This window comes from Eriocheir sinensis, chromosome 52 (assembly GCF_024679095.1).
Source record: "Eriocheir sinensis breed Jianghai 21 chromosome 52, ASM2467909v1, whole genome shotgun sequence".
Taxonomy (NCBI): domain Eukaryota; kingdom Metazoa; phylum Arthropoda; class Malacostraca; order Decapoda; family Varunidae; genus Eriocheir; species Eriocheir sinensis.
The window spans coordinates 4162846-4178487 of NC_066560.1; the positions used below are offsets into that span (position 1 = coordinate 4162846).

Below are 15642 nucleotides of genomic sequence, written 5' to 3' on the forward strand. Positions count from 1 at the left end.
CAAACTTGTTTCTTAGGCTACGCGCATTGAAACTAAGGACTCTTAGGTTATCTTGAAGCTTGGTAATAGAGGTACTGGAGGGTTCAATGTTACGAGTCTGTTGCGGTGTATGGTGTCTATTTACACGGGCGGGATGGAAGGACGTGGCTGAGAGTCGTTTTTTGTTGTTCGGGCGTTACGTACGGCGTTGTTGAGGAGCCTTCCAAATCTGGCTGCCCGATGGGGGACAGGTGTATGCCGTCCCTTTGGAAAAGTCTACTCTGGCCGTAGAAATCGTTCCAGGCGTTAAAGAATTCGACGTCAAGCTCTCCGCAGAGAGTCTGCAGGCGGTTGTTGAGGCTGAAGGCCTTACTGTAGAAGTCGCCCTCATCCCATGTCCGTGGTAGAATTCCTGAAATCATAATATTAGGGATTTAGACTTATACTGCTGGATGAGCCTACGGTACTTGTCCAGCAGTTCCTCAGACCAGGTCGTGGTGACGTCGTTTGTACCTGTGTGGAGAACAAAGAGTGAGTCATTAGAGGCCACAGCGGAGACCTCGTCCAGGGCAGCTGTGTTGTCGTCAACAACAGCTCCAGGATAAAAGTTGTTTCGCCTACGTCGGGGGTCTCTGCCACAGAATTCAAACACCTGATGGCGAATCATAGATTCACCGACCAAGAAGGTTCTCTGTTCCTCGTCATCCTCCTCCAGTATGTCAAATCTGTTGTAGCAATGAGTAGGATAAATGGCTCTAGGGGCGGGTCTGGCTCCTCCTATCACGGGGTGAAGCATTCAGCGTCAGCTCTACCGGTTCCTGTGACGTGCCTTCTTCGGAAGTTGGCTGGGCATCGAGTGCAGGTGAGGAGGCGTCCGTTGCAGGAGGGGCGACGATGTTGGCCTGGATAAACTCCTGCAAGGTATCAACAGTACTTGTTAGTTCGGTGATCTTCTTCTCGCCAGCCGTCAGCCTTTCGTCCTGTTGAAGGAGTCTCGTTTCCATCTGCTGTGTCAACAGGCAGATCTTGCAGACGGTCGATCGTCCTGAGACGACATGACCAGAGAAGTTTCCTGTGCAAGTCGCACATTTCTTGAGCGCCCTCTCGGTAAGGAGGAGAGAGTGAGTAGTGTTTATCTATATATTTGCTTTGCTTTTTCTTTTTCGTAGGGCAGAGGGACGCGTGCGTGAATAAGCGAGAATAAGTGAGAGAGAGAGAGAGAGAGAGAGAGAGAGAGGAGATGGAAGGTAGGAGGGAGATAGGGATGGAGGGAGGAAGAGGGCGAAGGAAAGGGAGAGAGAGAGGTGGGAACGAGATAGGGAGTGAGGAAGGAGAGACAGAGAGGGCAAGTGGGGGTAGTAATGAGAGAGAGAGAGGGGGGGGCAATGGAGGGAGGCGAGAGAGAGGATGAGAGAAAAGCGAGCATTACAGTGTCTCTCTGGAATAATCTGGTCAAGTCAGGTCAGGTAAGTCTGAACACCTGCGTAGGGAGTGGCGTCGGAGTGGAATCTGGAAATATATAAAGAATGTGGCGGAAAGAGTGTAACACTGTGTTTTGTGTATATATGTATATATGTTTTACAGGGCGCTACGGCGAGAGGGTAGATACTGGCAGAGAGAGGTAGTAAAAATAAGGGCAACACTTAATCCTGTCCAGCGAAGCACGTGGTCGCACAGCAAACAGCACACCTCTGCAGGCAGTTAACTCGGTTGACAATAAGCAGTACGCAGCACGACGCGAAATAGCACACGGCACACAGCACAGCAAGATCTACAGTACAGTTCAGTACAGCACACGAGGGTGGAATCGCAAGCGAGAGAGGTCACGGAAGTGGGAGCGCGTGCGGTTTGACCTCTCGGAGTGAGGGCAGGGCGCTGACGTGTGAGGGCAGGGCGCTGACGAATGAGGGCAGGGCGCTGACGAGAGAGAGAGAGAGAGAGAGAGAGAGACGCTACAGCCAATCACATGCAGGTAACAATGTGTCTCGTCTCAGCCAATCAGCAGTCACTATTCACCGAACTGGCCAATAGGAAACGCGAACTGTTTATCCGCCAGCCAATCACGTGACAGTGTTTTCACGGTGACCAATAATGATAAAAACATCATAATAAACTGTTTATTTATATGGTGTGCAGCCAGTGGCTGAAAATTGACATGTTAAACATAGATGTATTTGTGTACATAAAATATAAATATAAACTTAAATTGTATAATATAAATTAATCTAATAAAAATATAAATATAAATCTCTCATATGGTTACTTGTTTATTATATTTCCGGTGGTAGGGATGGGACTCTTCCTGTACCTTTCCGTCCTTGCGCAGATAGGTGTCAGGAATTTGCTGTGTCTAACGGCATGGCGAGAGGAAGGCGCAGTGCCTGGTAGCAGGTCACGGTGGCGCGGGTGATTTAGTAGTTGTTCCGCAAACTTCTGGGGGAGGTGCTAGTAGCGGTCTTGAAGTGTGGGCAGGTGTAGGGCGTTAAGGGCCTCGTCATAGGTGGAGTAAGGTGGGCCAAGGATAAGCCTACACGCACGCTTCTGCACCCTCTCAAGCTGGCGGCGCTGGGTGGTGTTGAGGGATGGAAACCAGGCTGGGGAGGCGTAAGTGAGCTTGGGGAGGATGAAGGTGTCATAGACTCCCACCAGCTCACGCGTGAGAGTCCCCAGTGACTGCAACTGCCTTCTGAAGGTAGCGTTGACAGAATGCTGAAGCGATGGTGCGGCTGACATGCTCCTTCCAGGTCAAGCGGTTGTCAATGGTAACACCAAGAAGCTGAGTTGTCTCCACCACCTGGAGCGGAGTGCCGTTGATGGAGACTACATGTGGAGGTGCTGCTGTTATGGAGGTGGCGATATGCCTGAGGACTGTCTTGTTGTGGTTGATAGGCACATTGTTTAGCCTCGTCCAGTCCTGAAGGTCGTCAAGTGTGTGGTGCAGGTGGCTGTAGTCAGATCGTGAAGCCTGGTAGCGCAGCGCTCCGTGGCGCAACTGGTAGTGTGTGTGTGTGTGTGTGGAGATATATCATAATATACATATACAAGATTCTTATTGGTAACACAGTTAATAACATAGGTGTACTTTTTTACATTCACGAAAGACTGGGAAGATTTTGCCATATACCACCATTGCACCCCAGAGCAGGCACACGGATCAAGACTCTAAAAGAGAACAGCTTCGCGACAAGAGGACCTCGGCTCTTCAACGAGTTACCTAAATATCTTCGGAACTCAGAGGTCCAAAATGTAGAAAAATTTAAACGCCAACTCGACTCATTTATCGGGACTATTCCGACGAGCCCAAGCTGCACTACTACCTCCGAGCCTCTAGCAACAGCATCATAGATCAGCTGGCGCAGAGACGGGCGGACAGGCTGTTTTGAGTGGCGGCGCATCAGGTGGGCACGGGCACATAGAGTGGTGCCTGCAACTCCACTCCACAGGATCCACAGGTGTGTGTGCGTGTGTGTGTGTGTGTGTGTGTGTGTGTGTGTGTGTGTGTGTGTTTTCCGCGCTTCTGGCGTAATCTTTCCATACACACACACACACACACACACACGTTCTCTCTCTCTCTCTCCCCCCAAACTAATTACGTAATCCGATCATATTTACGAACGTTCATTAACTTGAATCATTAGACTCACAAAGCACACCGAAATGATGATGATAATCATAATAGTAATAATGATAATAGTAATAATAATAATAATAATAATCATAATAATCATAATAATCATAATAATCATAATAATCATAATAACAATAATAACAATATCAATAATAATAGTAATCACAATAATGTGTTTACGCTATAGGTGCTGTGAGAGAGAGAGAGAGAGAGAGAGAGAGAGAGAGAGAGAGAGAGAGAGAGACACACAGACACACACAGAGACTCAGAGAGACATACTAATTTCCCGTTTATACTATCTCTCAGCGGCCGTCGATCACAAAAAAAAAACACCTCCACCATCACCTCCACGACCTCCACCACCACCAACGACAACAACAACACTGACCTTTCATATTAAACATTAAAACATTTATATCAACATTACCTTTCTCTCCCCTCCCTCGTTCCTCCACTTCCCTCCTTCCTTCGCGCCCCCATTTTCTCCCGTCCCTCCTCTCCTCACTCCTCCCCTTTATGGTTTCTTTCCTTTCCTTCCCTTCCCTCCATTTCCTCCTCCCTTCCTTCTCTTCCATCCTCTCCTCTTCCGTCCTTATCCTTCTTTCCTCTTCCATTTTTTCTCCTCTCATTTCCCCTTTCTTCCCTCTTTCCGTCCTTCCCTCTTTCATTCCTTCATCTTCGTCATTCTTATAATTATGGCGTTCAGGTAATTTCTCTTCCTATCCTCCTTGCCTTTCCTTCCTTCCTCTCTTTCTTCCTCCTTCTCTTCCTTACTCCCAACATTTTCCTTTCGTTTCTTTTATCTTTCTTTCCTTGTCTTCTTTGTTTTTCTTATTTTCTTCCTCTCGTTATTTTCTTCACGTTCTTTTCTAATTTCTTTAGTTCTTTTCTTCCTCCCTTCTAATAATTATGGTGGCAGACAAGTTATTTTTTCTGCTACTCTACTACAGTTTCTCTCTCTCTCTCTCTCTCTCTCTCTCTCTCTCTCTCTCTCTCTCTCTCTCTCTCTCTCTCTCTCTCTCTCTCTCTCTCTCTCTCTCTCTCTCTCTCTCTCTCTCTCTCTCTCTCTCTCTCTCTCTCTCTCTCTCTCTCTCTCTCTCTCTCTCTCTCTCTCTCTCTCTCTCTCTCTCTCTCTCTCTCTCTCTCTCTCTCTCTCTCTCTCTCTCTCTCTCTCTCTCTCTCGTTGATTAGGTCTCTCAGTCATTGTTTGAGTCACTAAGTTTGTTTCCTTCTTTCTTTTCTGCTTTTCTTTTTTCCTTTCATTTTCTTTTTCATTCATCATATTTTTTCATTTCATTATTTTTTTCTTTTCGTCTTCCTTTTCTTTCTTTCTCTGTTCTATTTTCTTCGTTGATCTTTCCCTGTCCCTTTAAATTACTATATCTACTGTTATCATTTATTATTTTATTATCATTATTATGTCTATCTAAATTATTAATGATTTTACTCTTTATATGGCTATTATTTTAGTGGTGGTGGCAATGGTAGTGGTGATGATTGTTGTGATGGTGGTAGTGGTGGTGGTAGTGATGATGGTGGTGGTGGTGATGATGTTGGTAGTGGTGTTGGTGGTGATGGTGACGTCCGCGGTGGTATTTATGGACCTCGTTAGAATGTTGTTACCTTCTTCTTCTTCGTCGTCGTCATCGTCTTTTCCACCTCCTCCTTTTTCCTCCTCCTAACAATACCTTTTGCTCAGTATTGGTAATTGCCTGCAGCGAATAGTGGCGATTACTCCACTCATCGCTCCTTGCCTTCCCTCCCTTCCTTTCCCTTTCCTTCCATTCCCTTCACATCCCATCCCTTTCCTCTTCATTCTTTCCCTCCCTTTCCATCCCCTTCCCTCTCTTCTCTTCCTTCCAGTCTTTTTCCTTTTCTCCCTTTTCCTCTCCTCTCCTTCCCTTCACAGCCCATCTCTTTCTTCTTCTTTCTTTTTTCCCCATCCCTTCCCTTCCCTTCTCAGTCTCTCCCTCGGTTTCCTTCCCTTCAATCTTTTTCCTTTTTTTCTCTTCCTTTTCCTTTCCTTCCTTTCTCCACGTTTTGCTTTCTTTCATTTCCTCTCCTTTCTTCACTTTCTTCACTTTTCCCTCACTTCTTTTCCCTTCCCTCCTCTTCCTTTCCCTTCATTACCATCCCTTTTCCTCCCATTTTCCTCCCCTTCTCTCACCTCTTCCTTTCTCCTCCCTTCCTTTTCCTCTTCTTTTTCCTTTCTTTCACACATTTGCCTTTCCGTTCCCTTTTCTCAATCCCCCCTCTTCTTCCCTTCTTTCCTCCTCTTCCCTTCCTCCTCCTCTCTTCCCCCTCCTTTTCCTCTCCACCTATTGTCCTTCCTTCACCACTTAATCTCCATTGTCCTCCTCCAAATTTCATCTTTCCACTACCTCCTTACCTCCATCTCTCCCATCAATCCTCCTTCTCCCTTATTTCATTTCTTCACTTGTTTTCCTGTCTCCTCTTTCCTTTCCTCCTTTCTCTTCTTTTTCCCTCCTCCGCTCGTGCCTTTCCTTTCCTTTCATTCGCTAAAATCCTTCTCTCCTCCTTTCTTTATTTTTTCTCCTTCCTTTTCCCTTCTTCTCTTCTTTCTTATCCTCTCCCTCCTTCTTTCAGCCCTTTCTCTTCAATATATATGCTCATTATTCTCCATTTTCTTCTTCCCTTCATATTTTCCTCCTCCTCCTCCTCATCCTTTCTTTGACCTCCCTCTCTGTTCTTCCTCCTCCTCCTCATATTTCTCTCTGTACATTTTTTCTCCTCCACTCTTTCTTCTACTTCCTCTTTCTTCTGCAACTTCTTCTCCTCCTCTTCCTCCTCTTCCTCCTCCTCCTCCCCATACTCTTCATCATATATATCAACGACCTAGAACTTGGATTAAAATCCAATCTTTCAAAATTTGCCGACGACACAAAGGTGGGTGGGAAGGCCCTCACAACGGCAGAATGCGAAATTATCCAGAGAGACCTGGACCTGATCACTCGGTGGTCGGAAAAATGGCAATGTCCTTCAACACTACCAAATGTAAAGTAATGCATATCGGATCCAGAAACAGCAACCACACATACCTCATGGGTGGCGAACCACTACATGTAGTGCAAGAGGAAAGAGACCTCGGGGTCACCATCAGCAGTGACTTGAAACAAACAAAACACTGCAAGTCCGCCTGTAAGAAAGCCAATACAATGCTTGGGTTCATATCGAGGAACTTCAAATACAAGACGCCGGGAGTTATGTTTTTTTTTTTGTTTGTTTTTTTTTTACGTTGATTGCCTATTGCGCCGGTAGGCATCTTCCCGGTGGGGCCTGATGGTCGGCCCAAGGCATGTTATCCGGTGGATCCTGATGGTCGGTCCAAGGCTTCTTTCCGGTTCTGGCGCAGGCGAGTGTTTATAGTGGCGCCATCTTGCATTGGCTCATGCTGCCCTCCTAGAGCTCATCTTTGATCCTAGAATCTAGAGTCCGGGTTGATAGGTGGTCTTCTGGACAGCATGTGGGTAGTTTTAAGCCACTCGGTGGCGGCTGAAAAATCCCAGCTTGGTGGCACCGGGCGGGGATTGAACTCGCGTCCTCCTGAACACGGGGCCGTTACTATGACGACTCAGCCACCGCCACCTGAAATACGCCGTGCAATTCTGGTCTCCAAATTACAGGAAAGACATTGAATTACTTGAGAGAGTACAGCGCCGCGCTACGAAGATGATACCATCACTGAGGACGAAGCCCTATGAAGAGCGACTCGAGCGACTCAACCTCTTCACGTTGGAAAAGAGACGCCTGCGGGGAGACATGATACAAGTCTTTAAGTACCTGAACAAGATCAGCAACGTTGATCACTCCAAACTCTTCACGCTACAAACTAACCTGAGAACAAGAAACAACGGAAAAACAATTCAAGCAAAGCGATGCAATACTGACATCGGCAGGAGTTATTTCTCGAATAGGGTTGTTCGCCACTGGAACAGCCTTCCTGCAGAAGTGGTTAGCGCAGAGACCATCAACTCACTCAAGAAACGCATTGATCGCCACTTTGCTGCAACGGGAGTGAACTGAACGTATCCAAGAGTAGGTACACAAGTGCTTTAATCCTTCCCTGCAAGCCACTCCTATGGCAAACAGGCTTTCTGCTGCTTGCTAGTCCATGTTTCCTCCTTTCCTTCCGCTTACTTACGCCAAAGAAGGAAAAAAAAAAGATATAAAGAAAAACGACACGCATGACTCTATTTCACGAGAGAGAGAGAGAGAGAGAGAGAGAGAGAGAGAGAGAGAGAGAGAGAGAGAGAGAGAGAGAGAGAGAGACAAGGTAGACAAATAAATGCTCCCATGATACGACTTTCTTTTCTCGGTCAATAACAGTTGGCGGGGAACGAGTTTGTCGAGGGAGCAAAAAAATGATCATTCGTGTCGCCCTCCATCAAGCGAAATGGAACGGCCAGAGAAATGACTGCCCTCCCCCCCACCCCTCAACACCCCTAATGAGAGAGAGAGAGAGAGAGAGAGAGAGAGAGAGAGAGAGAGAGAGAGAGAGAGAGAATAATAAGTGTGACGCAGAAATTGAAACTGACAAATATACAGACAGACAGACAGAGAGAAAATATTAAAGTAGCAAGTATACTGAAATAGACGAACAAACTGACACCCAAAAGAAAATAACACACACACACACACACACACACACACACACACACACACACACACACATACACACACACACACACACATACACACATACACACACGCACACACACACGTCAGAGGTAAAAACACGAATATACCATTAAATTTATACACACGTTTTGTTTTGACTGTGTGGGTGTGGGTGTGGTGGGTGGGTAGGTGCGCGCGTGTGCGTGTAGGGGGTGGAGGGAAGGGGAGCGCTTGGGCGGGCGGGCTGAGTGGTTAGCGTGCGGCCCCCACATTCACCGCGTGCTGGACGACGTGGGTTCGAATCCGCTGCTTCCACCTGGGATTTTTCAGTCACCGCCGAGTGGCTTAAGACTACCCACATGCTGTCCTGAAGACCACCATCAACCAGGACTCTAGACTAAACCGTCCAAGTGAATCAAGAACGAGCTCCGGGGGGCAGCATGAGCCAAGAAAAGATGGCGCCACTATAAAACACTTGCCTGCGCCTTGACGGCCTGGGGCCGACCACCAACTAGGTCCCTCAAGAATGCCTACCGGCGCCATAGGCTGGCACGTAATAAAAAAAAAACGCACGTGCGCGCGAGCATACACACACACACACACACACACACACACACACACACACACACACACACACACACACACACAGACGTGCTGAGATTTTTACATTGGGTTGAACGGGAACAAAAAACACCTTTAATGATGCCGCTTGTGTACAAAAGAAAAACACAATGTGGGAGGAAGGGAGGGAGAGAGGGGGAGAGAGAGAGGGAGGGAGGGAGAGAGGGAGGGAGGAGTGTGAATATTAACATGAATTTTCTGGTACATAAAATTGCGTAAATAAAACTACTTAAATTTACGCACAAAAATATTACACCAGAATTTTGTGTGTGTGTGTGTTTGTGTGTATGTATATGTATTTGTATTTGTGTGTGTGTGTGTGTGTGTGTGTGTGTGTGTGTGTGTGTAATTCACCACGGCCTAATCACGAGTTGGACTCGCTTTCGCTATCAGGTACCCTCCCGACGTGAACTAGTGGTCATTATCGTCGATCTCTGGGTACTGCCAGGACCTCACACACCCCATCCCCCTTGCTCAAGGGGGGACAGTAACCACTCCTAGCCTACCGAAAGAATCCGACCTGAGCGGGGCTCGAACCGCCGCCTGTTTGGCCGAGAAGCCTTGCAACGCAGCTCTTCCGATTGAGCTATCGGAGTGTGTGTGTGTGTGTGTGTGTGTGTGTGTGTGTGTGTTTGTTTTGTGTGTGTGTGTGTGTGTGTGTGTGTGTGTGTGTGTGTGTGTGTGTGTGTGTGTGTGTGTGTGTGTGTGTGTGTGTGTGTGTAATCCACCCACGGCCTGATCACGAACTGGACTCGTCATCACCAGCAAACACCCTCCCGATTAGAGCAATGCTCATTAGTCGACCTCTGGGTACTGCTTATGGGGGTACTGGGTAGGATTCATGAAAAAAATTCGTTTTTTCTTTATTTTTCAATTCATGCAAATTTGTGAAGTAAGACCATTTATAAATACTGGGAATTGAATAAATTGGCACAAAATGGCAATACCGCCCGCGGGCAGCCATTTAAAGGGACGGGTTTAACCCTGGGAGGGGGTTTATAATACATATGAGGAGGAAGTAAGTGTACAAAATCGGCATATTGGCGTGACGTAATGACATGCTACGTCATGCACGTCCATGACGTGTGGGGAATTTTGCAAAATACAGTACGTCGATGTCGATAACATACATATTCACATGCATCAACACGTTTCTTAGTGACAAATAATAAAGCAGACAGAGCATATTAGATAAATTGATCTGCATGACGTCATGCTTGTAAAACATTTACATTCATACACAATGAAGGAAATCATATTTCGAACATATCTTGAAAATCTCAAGTCTTATATGCGAATATATACTTTTTTATTATTATTTTCTTTTCGACCTCAGTACCCCCTCAAGGAGGAGACAGTAACCACTCATTGTCGGAGGAAATATCCTTCCTGAGCGGGGCTCGGACCTCCGCTTAAAAGGCCGCGAAACCTGACAACGTAGAACTTCATCCACTGAGCTACTGGAGTGGTGTGTGTGTGTGTGTGTGTGTGTGTGTGTGTGTGTGTGTGTGTGCGCGCATGCACGCACACGTATGTGCCTGTTTGTTGTAGTGATGCGTGTGTGTATGATTCGAATTAGCGTGTAAACATAAGCGTCTCTCTCTCTCTCTCTCTCTCTCTCTCTCTCTCTCTCTCTCTCTCTCTCTCTCTCTCTCTCTCTCTCTCTCTCTCTCTCTCTCTCTCTCTCTCTCTCTCTCTCTCTCTCTCTCTCTCTCTCTCTCTCTCTCTCTCTCTCTCTCTCTCTCTCATACATTTTATTTGCTACGAGATGAGAAACGTAATGGCTTGAGAACGAAAGAGGAGAAGATGAGGAGAAAGATGAGGAAGAAAGGTATCAGGAAGAAGATGAGGAGGAAAACGGAGGGAGGATAGGAGGAAGTTATAGTGGGAGACATAGGGAGGAGGAGGAGGAGGAGAAGGAGGAGGAGGAGGAGGAGGAGGAGGTAAAGAATGAAGGAAAGAAGGGAGGATTATAAAACTCATACAGTGGGATTTTCCTATCATGCTCAAGGGACTCACAGACATCCCGAGCGTTCTCTCCCTTCCTCCCCCTTCCCTTCTCAGCCTATCTTTATCTCCCTTTCCTCCTTTTTCCCTCCTATGATATTATTATTCCTCCAAGTACGTCAAAAAAGAAAATTGCTGTTTAAAATGTTATCTGTGGTGTTAAGGGAGGTGGTGGTGGTACTGATGATTGTGGTGGTTGTAATGGTTGTATTTTTATAGTGGTAATGGTGGTAGTGATATTGGTGGTGGTGGTGGTGGTTGTGGTGATGATAGTGGTAATTGTGCCTGTGTATATGTATTTGCGTTGTGTTGTGGTAATGGTGATGGTGATAAGAATAGTGAAGTGGTAGATTAGTTGTGGTGAGGGTGACATGAGGGTGACAGTTATAACGTGGTAGTAGCATAGTTGTGGTTGTGAGTGTAGTAGTAGTTGTCTTTTTTTACATTTCGGCCTATGGCACTGGTAGGCTTTCTTGGTTGGGCCTGATGGTTGGCCTCAGCCCGTTGTGGCACAGGAAAATGTTTATAGTGGCGCCATCTTGCTTGGGTCATGCTGCCCCCCGGAGCTCATCTTTGACCCTCTCTTTTAGAGAGAGAATCCAGAGTCCGGGATGAGAGGTGGTCTTCTGGACAGCATGTGGGTAGTTAGGCCACTCGGCGGTGACGGAAAAGTCCCAGTTTGTGACACCGGGAGGGACGCGAACCCACGTCGAGGAGGACGCGGCGTCGTCACGCTAACCACTCAGCCACAGCCACCGAGGTAGTAGTTGTAGTTGTAGTAGTAGTAGTAGTTATATTTGTTGTAGTAGTAATTCTAGCTGTAGCTGTGGTTGTAGTTGTTGTAGTGGTAGTAGTAACAGTAGTAGTAGAGTGGTTTTAATAAGCATATTGATATTATGAATGTCAGCCTGCCATTAGCCCTGAAGAGAAAGGTAAACAATCAATGTATCCTGCACGTACTAACATAGGGTTCAGAAATTTGACGCCTCACAAAATATTTAAAGGCCAAGAAGGGATGGAGAGGAAATATGTGGTATATAAATGCGGATAGTAAGGGAGCGTGATGGATGAGAGAACAGAGAAAGAAAGGATCAAGAACTCTAGTGACTAGTTGTTTTTGCAGAAGACAACCCTGAGTGAAGGAGGTTAAGGGGACGCCCTCGTAACTCATGGATGAAGCAAGTTGATCGATCCCTGGAGGGACTTGGGAAGGGAGGATGCATGGAAGCTTGCTCTGGGGGACCGTCGGGAGTGGAAGCAGCCGGTGAGTGAAGCGACGAGCCCTCTGATAGTTAGTTATGAATAAGAAATTAACTTTTGCAGGTCATGTCATGCGTAGAAATTATACGACGCGGACAACAAAAGTAACAAGAGTGGCAGCCCAGAAGTTATAGAAATCAGGGTTGGCAGAGTAATAGTAAAGTCTGTTCACTCATGTCTGACCCAAGCTGACAACATAAACCTAAGCGTGTTCGTAAGCACAGTGCAGATTAACAGAAAGTGCTGCGTGAGATAAACACAAACAGAGGATAAAGAAAACTTGGAAGCCATAGCAGTAGCCAATCAGCACTCAGCTTGCAAACACGCTTAGGTTTATGTTGTCAGCTTGGGTCGGACTTGACTGAACAGACTATAGAAGTAACTGCAGCCGTCGATTTACTGATGAGAAAGTTATTATCATTATCTTCAACCATTACTAGTCCACTGCAAGAGTAAAGACTTTGCCAACGTACTCCGCCTCTCTGCGTGATGTTAGTGTACTCCTTCCTGCTCCGACAAATGCTCCAAATATTCTCTACACGTGATACTCTACCTGCCCTGACTTATACAGTTTTTCTGGGTTGCCACTTACTTTCATTGTCCATCTGGTATCAGTCCTACGCATATGATCTATACCAAAGTTCAAAGTGTAGGGAGTATATTCAGTTCTTTAGAATATATTTAATCTTTGTCGTTTCTGTGATCTATAATGGTTGCTTCCTGTCTGTCTGTTATACACATTTTTTCTCCCCATTCCTCTTTTGTTCATTTCCTAGCTTTTTATATATATTTTGCGAGGGTCTCAGTTGTTATGACTAGCAGGACGCATTGTCTCTTCAAGGCGAGTGACAGGCTGATGGTATTGGCATTGTTTACCAGCAGCACTCATTCTTCAAAGCCGTTTCCACGTTGAACTTCTTTCCATCAAATCTTTCACCCAAAGCCATTCCGCTCAGGTTAAACATCACCGAGGTAGGCCGGCAGGGGGCAGGGAAGAGTTACGTTACGTGCTCAGTATTTGTCTCCCTTATAGCCACACTGAGTAGCACTTTGGTAGACTAGCAGGGACCAGGGAGGAGTTTGTTACCTGTGCAGTATTTTTCATTTATAGACAGTAGGTAAACTAGCAGTGAACAGGGAAGGGTTCAAGCTACCTGTACAGTATTGATCTTATTAGCAGTCGGGTATAGCAGAGTAGGTAGACTAGCAGGGAGCAGGGAACGGTTCATGTTACCTGTGCAGTATTCATCTCATTAAAACAAAGGTAAACAGCACTGAGGTAGCCCAGCTTGGAGTTGGGAAGAGTTCAGGTTGCTTTGTCTCTTTTACAGCCAAACTTCGTAGCTCTTGGGTAGAATAGAAGGAACAGGGAAGAGTTGAAGTTGCTGGTGTAGTCTTTATCTCGTTTATTGCCACAAAATAATTACAATTCATGTCATAGAGGACAAAATGGGCCATAGAAAATTACTTCTCGGTACAAATTAGATCAATATACAGAATTTTGCTCTCTTCTGAACCTGTGGTAATGATAACAGATTTTCAGTTAAGGAGCGATAAATTCTATGCAATATTATATTATCTGGGGAATAATTTCTTAACAGTACGTAATTCTTAAGGACTAATATGACCTTTCATTTAATGCGCAGCAGATCACACTTATCAGCCAGCAGGTGTGGTCACTTCCGCCATGCTCAGCTTCCTTCACCGACATTTCATACTAAATATAATTGGTAATTGTAACAAAATTATCAAGGATTTTGAACTGTAATGTAATTAGTGTTGAAAATTTACAGGATGGCTAGAAAAATTGAAGAACTGGAACAAAAAACGCAATAACTATATATTTAATAGCCCAGAGAGGGTAGGAAATGTGCAGTTTTTAAAAAAAGCAAAAAATTATGCAATACGACCAAAATGGGACAAAAATTATGCAGTAATAGGCCCAAAAGTCTAAAATGCCTCGAAGAATTTCCGGAAAAAAAAACTGGAAGCATTTTTTTCGTGAATCAAAAAAGTTAGTGTCTCGAGAGCTTCTTCAATGAACAACCTTTCAGAGAAAACAATGAATAGTAGGATTACATCTTATTATGATTTACAAGAATATTTCCTTCCCTTACATGTGCTGAGTGATCGGAAAAAGTTATTCTTGTGTTTTTCTTAGACGTGGATCGCTGTGTTGCGCTGCCCGGCCCGGTGCAGCGGCCTGAGGAGGAGGCGGCCCAGAGGGAGGATAGCCAGTTTTGCCAGAAGGGATGTTCATATCGACATGTGGGAAATATTTGTAGATGGTACAGTACGTTTGCCCAGTACATTTTAAGTCTTCTTTTTTTTATTTCTACGTTTATCTTATGGGGAAGGAATAAACTATAAACAAAAGGAAGCCTTGCATACCACTGCGAAAATGTGGTAACACTGAATGCGGGTGGTCACGTGATTATCAAGAGACAGTGTTACCACATCCTCGCAAACACCACAACCTCGTACCCTCGCACATTATTGTCCCAAGAAGTTTCCTTTAGTTCCTAATGGGATCCAATGCAAGTAATTTTCTACATATTAGCGAGCTTATTCACTAAAGAGGCCAGATTTGATGTGGTAACTTGCAGTGAAATTGATACTGGCCGTTGGTTGTCGCCTCATTCAGCCTACTCTTTTCTGTATTTTTACATTGCCCGTCTTATGTTAGGTAATGCTTGATGTAATTCATGCACTCCTTGTACAATATGAATTTCTCATCAGGCTCCATGGCGTGTGTACAGTACTCCAGATGCGAATTGTTTTAGGAGACAAGAAGAACCGAGCTGAAGATGGCAGTAACACGCGTGGCCGGATTATCGTACATTATCCCAATAGGTTTCCATTAATCACCCATTATTTATCTCTTTGTATTAATTCCTTCCATGAAATCAATGTAAAATTCAAGACGAAAACTTAGGATGCATTCCCACACATCGTTATTAATATCCCTTCTGGTAACACAGGTGCCCTTTAATTATCCGCCCTTCTGGGCCGCTCCCTCCCTTTCAGGGCGCTACACCGCCCCAGGCAAGGTAACGCGCTCACACCGACGAACGATCCAGCTGTTTTGTTACATCACTTGGTAGGCTGGTCATGGATTTAACACTAATCCTTTACGCCGTATTCACTAGCAAACTGTACATTCTGCTTACGATTTGTATGACACAATTTGAAACACACTTATCGAACATTCTGATTAGTTTCTTTTAAAACCCAAATGCTTGCGGTGCTTCTCCGGAGAGTCTTCGAGGTATGATGGACTTAAGACAACTTTTTAAGGTCTATAAATTGCCATTTTCAGGTGTTTTTTCTGCATATTCTTAATACTCCATCTACACATTCATATACTTTCATCGTTTCTTTTAAGCCAATACGTTAATTTTCAACACTTTTTGCTGCCTACATCATGCTATATTGAATCTGGAAAACCCGGCTTGGTGTGTCCCCGGCCCAAATGACAGTGCAACTTTCTGCTGCAGCATAGGTGGCGC

The 15642-nt window shown here is 45.4% G+C and overlaps 1 protein-coding gene across 1 annotated transcript in view; it reads right to left on the bottom strand.

The window, feature by feature from the left end:
* Positions 1-14319: 14319 nt before the first annotated feature.
* LOC126982916 (somatostatin receptor type 2-like) overlaps positions 14320-15642 on the bottom strand; it is a 19736-nt gene continuing 18413 nt past the window's right edge. The window contains exon 2 of the mRNA XM_050835198.1: positions 14320-15642. This exon is cut by the window's right edge and continues 1579 nt beyond it. The gene's annotated coding sequence lies outside the window, so the exon portion shown is untranslated.